This window comes from Pan paniscus, chromosome 20, assembly GCF_029289425.2.
Source record: "Pan paniscus chromosome 20, NHGRI_mPanPan1-v2.0_pri, whole genome shotgun sequence".
NCBI lineage: Eukaryota > Metazoa > Chordata > Mammalia > Primates > Hominidae > Pan > Pan paniscus.
The window spans coordinates 17,039,553-17,053,351 of record NC_073269.2 but is presented as its reverse complement, the minus strand read 5'-3'; positions in this window follow the sequence as shown (position 1 = coordinate 17,053,351).

The window sequence follows — 13,799 nt, the reverse complement described above, 5'->3', positions numbered from 1 at the left end:
TCTCCTGCCTCAACCTCCCAAGTAACTGGGACTACAGGTGCCCGCCCCCGCGCCTGGCTAATTTTTTGTATTTTTAGTAGAGACAGGGTTTCACCATGGTCTCGATCTCCTGACCTCGTGATCCACCCGCCTCGGCCTCCCAAAGTGCTAGGATTACAGGCATGAGCCACTGTGCCCTGCCAAGAATTCGTTATTTTTGTATTGATCCATCATGGTCACTGAAGAGCATCATCTCACATTGCAGGTGTATGACATGTGCCTGTTCAGGGGCAAAAGACTCGGCCTTCTGGCGAGGGGAGGCCAGCCATCAGACTTCTGGACCAGTTTTTACCATACTATTCTCTAAACCCTGATATATTCCCTACAATTTATGGACATTGTTAACCATAACATACCTCAGTTAAAATCTATAAGTTCACTTCTTATCAAGGTATATACTATGATTTTATTTATTTATTTTTTGTAGAGATGGAGTCTCCCTGTTTCCCAGGCTGGTCATTGACTCCTGGATCATGTGATTCTTCTGTCTCCATCTCCCCAAGTTCTGGGATTACAGACATGAGCCACCACAATTGGCTACTACTTTTTTAAAAAATCACCTTGAGTCCTATGGGGCCAATATGTTTTTGAAAACTGAATTTCCTGCCCAGTAAAGAACAAAGTCAGCATCACTATTCCAATCAAGTCTTTCTTTCTCTGGTAACATGCTGTTGATGCAAACTTGTCAGGAACCCCCTTATGCTAATATTATGAAGCTAATGACATCATGGAAAAGTCATGCATGGAACAATCCAATCATTTCCTTTAAGGTGTCATGGGTGCTTCTCTTCACAAAAGCTTATTTCAGTCTCCCTAGAGTAAAAATCCCAGTCCTAGCAGACATAGAAGCAATCACTGACTGACCAAACCTTAACTATGTGTGATGACATATGGAAAATACCTTGATTTGTGAGATATGAATTTTTTTTTTTTTTTTTTGGAGACAGAGTCTGGAGGACAGTGGTGCAATCTTGGCTCACTGCAACCTCTGCCTCCTGGGGTCAAGTGATTCTCCTGCCTCAGCCTCCCAAGTAGCTGGAATTATAGGCACCTGCCACCATGTCTGGCTATTTTTTTGTATTTTTAGTAGACAGAGTTTCACCATGTTGGCCAGGCTGGTCTCAAACTCCTGACCTCATGTGATCCACCTGCCTTGGCCTCCCAAAGTGCCAGGATTACAGGTGTGAGCCACCATGCCTGGCCAAAAATTCTTTTTTTTTTTTTTTTTTGAGACGGAGTCTTGCTCTGTCACCCAGGCTGGAGGGCAGTGGCGCGATCTCGGCTCACTGCAAGCCTCCGCCTCCCTGGTTCACGCCATTCTCCTGCCTCAGCCTCCCGAGTAGCTGGGACTACAGGCGCCCGCCACCACGCCTGGCTATTTTTTTGTATTTTTTTTTAGTAGAGACGGGGTTTCACCGTGTTAGCCAGGATGGTCTCGATCTCCTGGCCTCGTGATCCGCCCACCTCGGCCTCCCAAAGTGCTGGGATTATAAGCGTGAGCCACCGCGCCTGGCCCAAAAATTCTTATTTTGACTATTCATGTCTTATTTTTGCACTTTTTCACAAAGCAAGGTCAAAAAGCAAAGGAAAAATCCTTTAAGATCAATGTACTTAGGTTGAAAATGTGTTTTTTCTCAGGAAAAACTTGTAATTTATATAATTACAATCCTCAGTTTATTTCCAGCATCACCAAATTTTCTTACATATTTCAAATGTGAACTTAAGATATATATTTTTCTCATTATTTACATTTTGCTTCCTACCTATGGCTTTTTTTTTTTTTTTTTTTTTTTTGAGACAGAGTGTCACTCTGTCGCCCAGGCTGGAATGCAGTGGTACAATCTCGGCTTACTGCAACCTCTGCCCCCCGGGTTCAGGCGATTCTCATGTCTCAACCTCCCGAGTAGCTGGGACTACAGACATGTGCCACCACGCCTGGCTAATTTTTGGTATTTTTAGGAGAGATGGGTTTTCTCCATATTGGCCAGGCTGGTATCAAACTCCTGACCTTAAGTGATCTGCTCACCTTGGCCTCCCAAAGTGCTAGGATTACAGGCATAAGCCACTGCCCCTGGCCCCTACATGCTAATATATAGCTATCTGTGACCTCTCTCCATTGAACATGCTCACCATCTGGCAATCTGTACAGTCAGATCTGCATGCATGTGTCCAAAGCCCCTTTTATGAACTTCTTTCTTGTACCCTTGCTGTGTATTGAATTTAGTCACCCACCAAATTCATATTTTGAATCTCTATACCCCAACATGATGTCATTTGAAGATGAGCACTTAAGGAAATAATTCGGGTTACATAAGGTCACAAGGTTGGACTCTAATGGTGGCATTAGTGACTTCCAACGAAGGCTGGGCACAGTGCCTCACACCTGTAATCCCAACACTTTGGAAAGCCAAGGCGGGCGGGAAGAGAGAGGGAGAAAACACTCACTCTTTCTTCCATATGAGGGTATAGCAAGGAGGTGTCTATATCCCAGCCAGGAACTTGGTCTTCACCAGGAATCATATTGCCTGGCGGCTAGATTTTAGATATCTCATGCTGGATAAATGTTTAAAAAATAAAAAATAATGTCGCTGTTTGAGAAGCTCAGCCCATGGCATTTCATTAGCACAACCTGAGCTAAGTCACCCCAATGGCCTCATTTTCCTATGTTAACCATACACCATTGTAGGACTGCAGCATATGAATCTACCTGAAATGGTCTCGTATCTTCCACTTTTGCTTAACACACTGCATCTTTGCATGTTATTGAGACTTCTGTTTTGGACATAGATCAGGAAGGAAGAGTATAACACTCAAGAGTGTAGTTAAGTGAGAGAAATTATTATTTAAAATAGAGAACCAATAGCATTACAGGGAGCCTGTGATATGCCCACAAGAGGAGCAGTCCACCAACAGCAGGGAGCAAAGCACATCACTAGGCCTGAGGCAGAGACAAGACAGAGCTGTTATGAGACCCCAGGAACACCCTGAGCTTTAGTAGAGGGCGATTCAGCAGGAGCAGAGGAAAGGATGACTGCCAACCTCTCAGGACAGCAGGGTGGCAGCCAATGGACTAGAGGTCCTGATTTTCTCTCCTATTACCTGCTTTCCTGGCAGCACCTCCCATGAGCTGGGCCAACCGAAAGCTAGAGGCTATGGGAACCTGACTGCTGTGGTACTTGGAAGTCAGCTTCCGGGGCCACACGGCAGGGTAGGTAAAGAATGTGGACCTCCACCAGGCGTGGTGGCCCACGCCTGTAATCCCAGCACTTTGGGAGGCCGAGGTGGGCGGATCACGAGGTCAGGAGATCGAGACCCTCCTGGCTGACACGGTGAAACCTCGTCTCTACTAAAAATAAAAAAATTAGCCGGGCGTGGTGGCGGGCGCCTGTAGTCCCAGCTACTCGGGAGGCTGAGGCAGGAGAATGGTGTGAACCTTGGAGGCGGAGCTTGCAGTGAGCCGAGATCGCACCACTGCACTCCAGCCTGGGCGACAGAGCGAGACTCCGTCTCAAAAAAAAAAAAAAAGAATGTGGACCTCCAGGACCCAAATGAGTAATGAGGGCAATCATTCAAAGTGGGGTTTGGTCTGAGAAATTAGCTAATTTTGTAACACATAAGATAATATCTGACGGGGTTAGTGATTATGCCTCTCTGAACTATGGCCAGATGTACTCTTGCACCCAAACTTAGATGTGATTTTTCACATAATGAATCCTCACCATCTATACATGAGCTGAACCAAAATACTGCATAGGAGCAGTGAGATGGAACTGCTCCCAGGTTATGGATATTGGCCTATAGTCCTCAGTCAGAATTCTAAATCAAACTCACTTTTATTGTTTAACAAACTTTAAACTTTTTTTTCATTAGTTCAAATCAGTAATGTAAAAGAAACAATTAGAATCTTTTTTTTTTTTTTTTTTTTGAGAAGGAGTCTCGCTCTTGTGGCTTAGGCTGGGGTGCAATGGCGCGATCTCGGCTCACCACAACCTCTGCCTCCCGAGTTCAAGTGATTCCCCTGCCTCAGCCTCCCGAGTAGCTGGGATTACAGGCACCTGCCACCACACCCACCTAATTTTTTGTATTTTTAGTAGAGACGGGGTTTCACAATGTTGGCCAGGCTGGTCTCAAACTCCTGACCTCAGGTGATCCACCCGCCTTGGCCTCCCAAAGTGCTGGGATTATAGGCGCGACCCACTGAGCCCAGCGGACGGAATCTCTTTATTATTATCTCACTACCAAGTCAACACCAGGCAATAAGAAATGTAAAACAAAGTGAAAAGTGTCCTGTAACACATCGACCCAGAACCTGCCAGTCAGCAATATCTAACTGCATTTTGTCTGTCACAGCCAACTTTATCAAAGAGGTATCATAGAGAGATTTTATTTATTTATTTATTTATTTTACAGAGTCTCGCTCTGTTGCCCTAGCTGGAGTGCAGTGGCGCAATCTTGGCTCACTGCATCCTCTGCCTCCCAGGTTCAAGCAATTCTCATGCCTCAGCCTCCTGAGTAGCTGGGATTACATGTGCCTGCCACTATGCCTGGCTAATTTTCATATTTTTAGTAGAGACAGGATGGGGTTTCACCATGTTGGCCAGGCTGGCCTTGAACTCCTGACCTCAAGTGTTCTAGCTGCCTCGGCCTCCCAAGGTGCTAGGATTACAGGCATGTAATCAGCCACCACACCCAGCCCATAGAGAGATATTTGATACAGTATTTTATTTTGATTTTTGTAAGGTTTGGGTTTTTTTTTTCCCTTTTTTGAGTCAGAGTCTTGCACTGTCGCCTAGCTGGAGTGCAGTGGCACGATCTCGGCTCACGCAAGCTCCGCCTCCTGGGTTCAAGCAATTCTCCTGCCTCAGCCTCCCAAGTAGCTGGAATTACAGGCGCGCGCTGCCACGTCTGGCTAATTTTTTGTATTTTTAGTAGAGAAGGAATTTCACTATGTTGGCCAGGCTGGTCTCGAACTCCTGACTTCGTGATCCGCCAGTCTCAGCCTCCCAAAGTGCTGGGATTACAGGCCTGAGCCACCACGCCTGGCCTGGGGTTGGTTTTTTAACTTATGTTTGCATTTCCTTTTGGCTGAATTTATTTCTGGGCCTTCTGGGCCCGGAAGGTTTCTTCCGGGATATATATATATATATATTTATATTTATATATATATATATATATATATATTTTTTTTTCTGTGCAGCCTCCTCTTGTAGTTTATGTACAATGTGTTTCTTTTCATTAAGGATCATCTGGATGTGGCAGAGGAAGTTCATATATGGGTTCCTTTGTCCATGGGCTCTGTTAAGTCAGGTGGCACATGATGGGAGCTTTGTTCCCTGAGATGTGCTCAATGATCAGAAAATCTACATCCACACCCTTTTAAGTTCAGCATGACCCTGCATTTTCTTTTTCTTTTTTTTTGAGACGGAGTCTCATTCTGTCACCCAGGCTTGAGTGCAGTGGCACGATCTTGGCTCACTGCAACCTCCGTCTCCCGGGTTCACGCGATTCTCCTGCCTCAGCCTCCTGAGTAGCTGGGACTACAGACGCACACCACCACACCTGGCTAATTTTTTGTGTATTTTTAGTAGAGACAGGGTTTCTTTCACTATGTTGGCCAGACTGGTCTCGAACGCCTGACCTTGTGATCTGCCCTCCTCGGCCTCCCAAAGTACTGGGATTATAGGCGTGAGCCACTGCGCCCAGCCAGACCCTGCCTTTTAATGCAAATTTTAGTACTCTTTTTGGGCCACTGACTCTGAGTCCAGCTGCAATGTTTGGCCTGGGTACACCTACCAACTCCACTTTTTCTTTTTTTTTTTTTTTGGACGGAGTCTTGCTCTGTCACCCAGGCTGGAGTGCAGTGGCGCGATCTCGGCTCACTGCAAGCTCCGCCTCCCAGGTTCACGCCATTCTCCTGCCTCAGCCTCCCAAATATCTAGGATTACAGGTGCTCGCCACCAAGCCCAGCTAATTTTTGTATTTTTAGTAGAGACGGGGTTTCACCATGTTGGCCAGGCTGGTCTCCAACTCCTGACCTCAGGTGATCCACCCACCTTGGCCTCCCAAAGTGCTGGGATTACAGGCATGAGCCACTGTGCCCGGCCCTAATTTTACAATTATTAACAGTTCCTTTAATTCCAAGCCAGGCACGTAGCTGGTAGCTGTAGTGTGAGCTACTTGGAAGGATGAGTTGGAAGGATGGCTTGAGCCCAGGAGTTTGAGGCTTAGTGCACCATGATGACACCTGTGAATACCACTGCACTCCAGCCTGGGCCACAACAAAGCCCATTTTTCTTTTTTTTTTTTTTTTCAGATGGAGTTTCGCTCTTGTTGCCCAGGCTGTAGTGCAATGGCGCGATCTTGGCTCACTGCAACCTCAGCCTCCCGGGTTCAAGAGTTTCTCCTGCCTCAGCCTCCTGAGTAGCTGGGATTACAGGCATGTGTCACCACACCAGCTAATTTTGTATGTATGTATGTATGTATGTATGTATGTATGTATTTATGAGACGGAGTCTCGCTCTGTCGCCCAGACTGGAGTGCAGTGGCGCAATCTCGGCTCACTGCAAGCTCCGCCTCCCTGGTTCACGCCATTCTCCTGCCTCAGCCTCCCGAGTAGCTGGGACTACAGGCACCCGCCACCACGCCTGGCTAAGTTTTTGTGTTTTTTAGTAGAGACGGGGTTTCACCGTGTTAGCCAGGATGGTCTCAATCTCCTGACCTCATGATCCGCCCATCTCGGCCTCCCAAAGTGCTGGGATTACAGGCGTGAGCCACCGTGCCCGGTCTAATTTTGTATTTTTAATAGAAACGGGGTTTCACCGTATTGGTCAGCCTGGTCTCAAACTCCCGATCGCAGGTGATCCACCTGCCTCGGCCTCCCAAAGTGCTGGGATTACAGGCGTGAGCCACTGCACCTGGCCCGCAAAACCCATTCTCTTAAAACAACAACAACAAAATGTATTTGTGGTTAGAATGTTTTTATGACATTAGTTAATGAAAAAGTTACTTTATTTTTTTGAGATGGAGTCTCGCTCTGTCGCCCAGACTGGAGTGCAGTGGCAGGATCTCCACCCACTGCAAGCTCCTCCTCCCAGGTTCATGCCATTCTCCTGCCTCAGCCTCCCGAGTAGCTGGGACTACAGGCGCCCGCCACCACGCCTGGCTAATTTTTTTGTATTTTTAGTAGAGACGGGGTTTCACTGTGTTTGTCAGGATGGTCTCGAGCTCCTGACCTCGTGATCCACCTGCCTCGGCCTCCCAAAGTGCTGGGATTACAGGCGTGAGCCACTGCGCCCGGCCTGAAAAAATTACTTTAAAAAAAGATTAGAAACAAACTCTGAGAGGAAGTTGAATACCCTACATAGTGTATACCACAGCCAACAATTCCCCATAGGGTACTGCTGAACAGGAACTTTAGCTTTTGGTTTTGAAAAAGGTCCTTCTGAGGCAGTGAGTCTGACTATGACACCTCTGTTGTTTCTTCCTTTCAGCAAGTTTCATCAAACGACGGCCTCCTAATTAGGTATTGGGCTTTTGACAGGAGGGAACAGCTTGTTCTGAACTTTGTAAACATATATACATACCTGCCACCTTGCCCAGCTAACCTATATATTTATGAAGACAAAACTGTCATAAGCTCTTAGTGGAGGTGTTGTCTCTAACCAGAGTATTTCCAACTCTATGTCCTAGGTCTCTGAATGAGGGCTCTGCTAAGCTGAATCCAAAGCTTTCTGCTCTTGTATTTATTTCTGAATGCTGTCAGGTGAGTGACTGAAGAAGCCTCAGAGTTAATTCTTTGTAATTAGATTTAGTGGCTTCAGGGTTAGGCCCTTGCAGTAAGGCATCTTATGTGAGTTTTTTCATTGTGACCATCTTGTAGGAATCATTTGGGATTCTCCTTGAAGCTTCTTGGTAGAAATATTTTAGTTTTTTGTAGGGGAACAGGGTCTCAGTCTGTTGTACAAGCTGGAGTACAGTGGCATGATCTCTCCAGTGGAGTACAGTCCACTTTCTGCAGCCTGGACTTCCCAGGCTCAGGTGATCCTCCCACCTCAGCTTCCTGAGTAACTGGGAGTACAGGTACATACCACCATGCCTTTCCATGGCTTCCTCAGCTACCACCACTACTACCACCATGATTTAGAAGTCTTTTAAACTTATAATAGAGATGGAGTCTTGCCAAGTTGCCCAGGCTGATCTCAAACTCCCAGGCTTAAGTGATCCTCCTGCCTCCGCTTCCCAAAGTGCTGGGATTATAGGGTTTCTCTCCACTGTGAGTCTTTCCATGCTTTTGAAGGTTTGAAGCACATCTAAAGGCATTCCCACATTGCTTATACTCAGAGAGTTTCTCTCCATTGTGAATCCTTTCATGATAGCAGCTGGAACTGGAAGAAATGAAGGCTTTATCACATTGCTTACACACACAGGGATTTTCTCCAGTGTGTCTTCTCATGATATAGAATGGAATTGGAAGAAATGAAGGCCCTCCCACATTGCTTACACTCATAGGGTTTCTCTCCAGTGTGAGTCCTTTCATGACAGTGAAAGGACCTGGAAGAACTGAAAACTTTCCCACATTGCTTGCATTCATATGGCTTCTCTTTCCTGTGTACCCCTTCATGTATTTGAGATGAAGAGAAATTACTAAGCGCTTTTCCACATTGCTCACTCTCTCCAGTGTGAGTCTTTTCACGCTTTTGAAGGTTTGAGGCACATCCAGAGGTTTTGCCACATTGCTTATATTCATAGCGTTTTTCTCCAGTGTGAGTCCTTGCATGCATTTGAAGGTGTGAGGTAGATTGGAAGGCTTTTCCACATTTCTTTTTTTTTTTTTTTGAGACTGAGTCTCATTCTGTTGCCCAGGCTGGAGTGCAGTGGCGCGATCTCGGCTCGCTGCAACCTCCGCCTCCTGGGTCCAAGCAATTCTGCCTCAGCCTGCTGAGTAGCTGGAACTACAGGTGCCAGCCACCACGCCTAATTATATATATATATATATATATTTTTTTTTTTTTTTTTAGTAGAGATAGGGTTTCACCATATTGGCCAGGCTGGTCTCAAACTCCTGACCTTGTGATCCACCCGTCTCTGCCTCCCAAAGTGCTAGGATTGCAGGGGTGGGCCACTGCGCCTGGCCCTTTCTCACATTTCTTACATTCATAAGGTTTCTCTCCAGTGTGAGTCCTTTCATGATATTGGATGGAACTATGAAAAAGGAAGGCTTTATCACATTGCTTACACTCATAAGGCTTCTCTCCACTGTGAATTCTTTCATGACATTCAAAGGAAGTGAAATAAATGAAGGCTTTCCTACATTTCTTACATTCATAAGGCTTCTCACCAGTGTGACCCCTTTCATGTCTAGGAAAGGATCTGGTACTGTGGAATGCTTTCCCACATTCGTTACATTCATACAACTTCTCCCCTATGTGAGTTCTTTTGTGTACTTGAAGGGAAATGGGATGGGGGAAGGCTTTACCATATTGTTTACATTCATATGGCCTCTCCCCAGTGTGAGTTCTTTTATGTGCTTTAAAGGCACTGGCGCTATTGAATGCTTTCCCACATTCCTTACATTCACAGGGCTTCTCCCCAGTGTGAGATCTGTCATGCATTCAAAGGGTACTGGAATAACCACATTGTCTGCATTCACATGGTTTCTCTCCAGTGGGAGTTTGTTCATGAATAAGACGTAAACTGGCTTTCCCCAAAGTTTACATTTATAACGTCTACCTCCACTGTGCATTACCCTGTGTCTTTGAATGCTTAAACCAGAAATAAAGGTTTTCCCACATTATTTACAATAATAGGGTTTCCCCCCAGTGCTCACCTTTCATGTGTTCGAAAGTAGGAAAGACAGCTGAAGGCTTTCTTACAGTGTTTACAATTATATGGATTCTGTCCAAATTCCCAATACTCTGGCTTGTGTCTAGTGTCAGCTCTGATATTCCCATTAAGGGATGAATGACCTATGCCAACTTCTCCACACACACTGCTTTGAGATAATTTTACTCTGGGAAGAGTTTTCTTCTTCAACATGTCATCTGGAATCTAGGTGAAAACTTCTCCATGTTACCTTCTTTACTTTCAAAGAGTCTGTCTCCCAAAAAACTTCTATGAACAATGAGAAACACATTTTAGTGGGTTTATCAGTGATTTTATGTTTATTAACAAGTACTCCACTTGCAATTTTAACACTGTCCAGCAAAGCGTATGCTTTCTGCCCAGTCAAGATCACATGCTCTACAACATGGTCCAGCCATACCTATTATCAAAAAAAAGATAATATTCTGAGGCAGGTGGATCACCTAAGGCCAGAAATTTAATAAGAGCCTGGCCAGCATGGCGAAACCCTGTCTTTACTAAAAATACAAAAGTTAGCCAGGTGTGGTGGTGCACACCTGTAATCCCAGCTACTCAGGAGGCTGAGGCATGAGAGTTGCTTGAACCCAGGAGGTGGAGGTTGCAGTGAGCCGAGATGGCACAACTGCACTCCAGCCTGGGCAACAGAGCTCCCTCCCTGCACCCTGGTCATTAGACATTTGTATTTTAGCCAAACTTGCTCCTGATTTTTAGACAGAGCACTATCTTCTTCCTCACTCAATGGGCTGTCCCTTCTCCTTCATCCTGCAGGGGATTACAAGTGTGTGCAGGGAGTTCCAGAGTCAGTGGTGAAGTAAATTAAAATACTGCATACTAGGCTGGGCGTGGTGACTCATGCCTGTAATCCCAGCACTTTGGGAGGCCAAGGCGGGCGGATCACGAGGTCAGGAAATCGAGACCATCCTGGCTAACACGGTGAAACCCTGTCTGTACTAAAAATACAAAAATTAGCTGGGCGTAGTGGCGGGCGCCTGTAGTCCCAGTTACTTGGGAGGCTGAGGCAGGAGAATGGCGTGAACCCGGGAGGCGGAGCTTGCAGTGAGCCGAGATCATGCCACTGCACTCCAGCCTGGGTGACAGAGCAAGACTCCATCTCAAAAAAAAACAAAAAACAAAACAAAACAAAAAAATACTGCATACCAAAAAAATATTTCTTTGAAAATTCTGAATGGCCGTTGCTTGTCAGCAAACAGAAAGAGCCTTGCAAAGCTGTCTTTTGCGGGGATGAAATCTGTTAACTGTAGAGAATCTCCATTAATAAAGCTATTCCCTCTCTCCCCTTCTTTTCCTATCCCTGATCGCTGATAGACTGAGAATGACACCTTTGAAACCCAAACAGAGACTGGGCACAGTGGCTCATACCTGTAATCCCAGCACTTTGGGAAGCCCAGTGTCAGGCCTCTGAGCCAAAGCTCAGCCATTATAACCCCTGTGACCTGCACATATACATCCAGGTGGCCTCAGGAGCCAAGAAGTTTGGAGCAGCCAAAAAACCACAAAGAAGTAAAACAGCCAGTTCCTGCCTTAACTCATTAACCAACGTTACAACATTTTACCACTGTGACTTGTCCCTGCCCTACCTTAGCTGATCAATCAACTTTGTGACATTCTTCTTCTGGACAATGAGTCTTATGATCTCCCCACAACATACCTTGTGACCCCCTCCGCTAACAATAGATAACCACCTTTTACTCTAATTTTCCATTACCTACCCAACTCCTATAAAGCAACCCCTTCCCCATTTCCCTTTGCTGACTGTCTTTTTGGACTCAGCCCACCTGCACCCAGGTGAATTAAAAGCTTTATTGTTCACACAAAGCCTGCTTGGTGGTCTCTTCACACTGATGCGCTTGACACCCAGGAGGGAGAAAAATTTAAAGCGAGGAATCTGAGACCGGCCTAGTCAACACAGTAAGACTTCCATTTCTGTTACTTAAAAATCTAAGTAAGAAGGCCAGGCATGGTGGCTCACACCTGTATTCCCAGCACTTTGGGAGGCCGAGGCAGGCAGATCAGGAGGTCAGGAGATTGAGACCATCCTGGCTAACACAGTGAAACCCCATCTCTACTAAAAATACAAAAAAAAAAAAAAAAAATTAGCCGGGCGTGGTGGCAGGCACCTGTAGTCCCAGCTACTCGGGAGGCTAAGGTGGGAAAATGGCGTGAACCCTGGAGGTGGAGCTTGCAGTGAGCTGAGATGGCACCACTGCACTCCAGCCTGGGCGACAGAGCAAGACTCCATCTCAAAAAAAAAAAAAAAAAAAAAATATATATATATATATATGAAAAAAGTAGGCCGGGCGCAGTGGCTCACGCTTGTAATCCCAGCACTTTGGGAGGCCAAGGCAGGCAGATCACCTGAGGTCGGGAGTTCGAGACCAGCGTGACCAACATGGAGAAACCCTGTCTCTACTAAAAATACAAAAATTAGCCAGGCATGGTGGCACATGCCTGTAATCCCAGCTACTCAGGAGGCTGAGGCAGGAGAATCGCTTGAACCTGGGAGGCGGAGTTGCCGTGAGCCAAGATTACGCCATTGCACTCCAGCCTGGGCAACAAGAGCAAAACTCTGTCTCAAAAAAAGAAAAGAAAAGAAAAGAAAAGAAAAAAGTAAATAAGTAAATGTCTGAAAAGAAGCATTTACCATCTAGTCCCTCTGGGACCTTTCCTCTTTTATGTAACAGTCCACCTTTGCTATCTAAACCTCTTACTTTCCCTCTCTCATAAGCTGTCTTGCCACTAAATCTGACTTACCAACATAACCTGAATTTTGTTTTTCCTAGCCTCAGGATGGTATATAAGCTTTTCCATCTTATTGTTGGGTGGGCCTTCATTCTGAAGCTTCCCGTGTATACCTGTTAAATAAATTTGTATGCCTTTTCTTCTATTAATCAATCTGCCTCATGTCAGTGCAAGCCTTTAGGGGGCCAACAGCCTATTGCCCTGACAAAGCCATGCATTTGCCTTAGAGCAGGAGCGGAGCCCAGCCCAGGTACCACTGTACTAGGAGAGACAGATGTCCTCCAGGAGGCAGAAACTCGGGAAGAGGCAAGGTCAAGCCTTCCTCGCACCGCCCCCCGTCCCCTCCTCGCAGTGCAGAAATGCTCACTCCCTCCTTCCAGACTTTTATTTTCACCAGCAGGAAGTTCTCACCCAGGGTCAGTTTAAACTTCTGACCTAAAACTATCTACTTCATCAAACCTTCCTCTGATGATGCCTTAAACAATTCTGTCTCTGAGCCTGACAGTCATACATTTTCTTCATGTGTAGAAATTACAGTCTGGGCTGGGAGCAGTGGCTCATGTCTGTAATCTCAGCACTTTAGGAGGCCAAGGTGGGAGGATTTTCATGCCTCAGCTTCCCGAGTAGCTGGGACTATAGGTGAGCACCACCACACCCAGCTAATTTTTGTATTTTTAGTAGAGACAGGGTTTTACCATATTGGCCAGGCTGGTCTTGAACTCCTGAGCTCAGGTGATTAGACCTGCCTTGGCCTCCCAAAGTGCTAGGATTACAGACATGAGCCGCTGCACCCAGCCAAGAAACATTTTTTTTTTTTTTTTTTTAGACGGAGCCTTGCTCTGTGGCCAGGCTGGAGTGCAATGGCTTGATCTAGGCTCACTGCAAACTCTGCCTCCTGAGTTCATGCCATTCTCCTGCCTCAGCCTCCCGAGTAGCTGGGACTACAGGCGCCCGCCACCACGCCTGGCTAATTTTTTGTATTTTTTAGTAGAGACGGGGTTTCACCGTGTTAGCCAGGATGGTCTCGATCTCTTGACCTCATCATCCACCCGCCTCGGCCTCCCAAAGTGCTGGGATTATAGGTGTGAGCCACCGTGCCCGGCCAAAACATTTTCTTTAATGTCCTAAATGAAAAACCG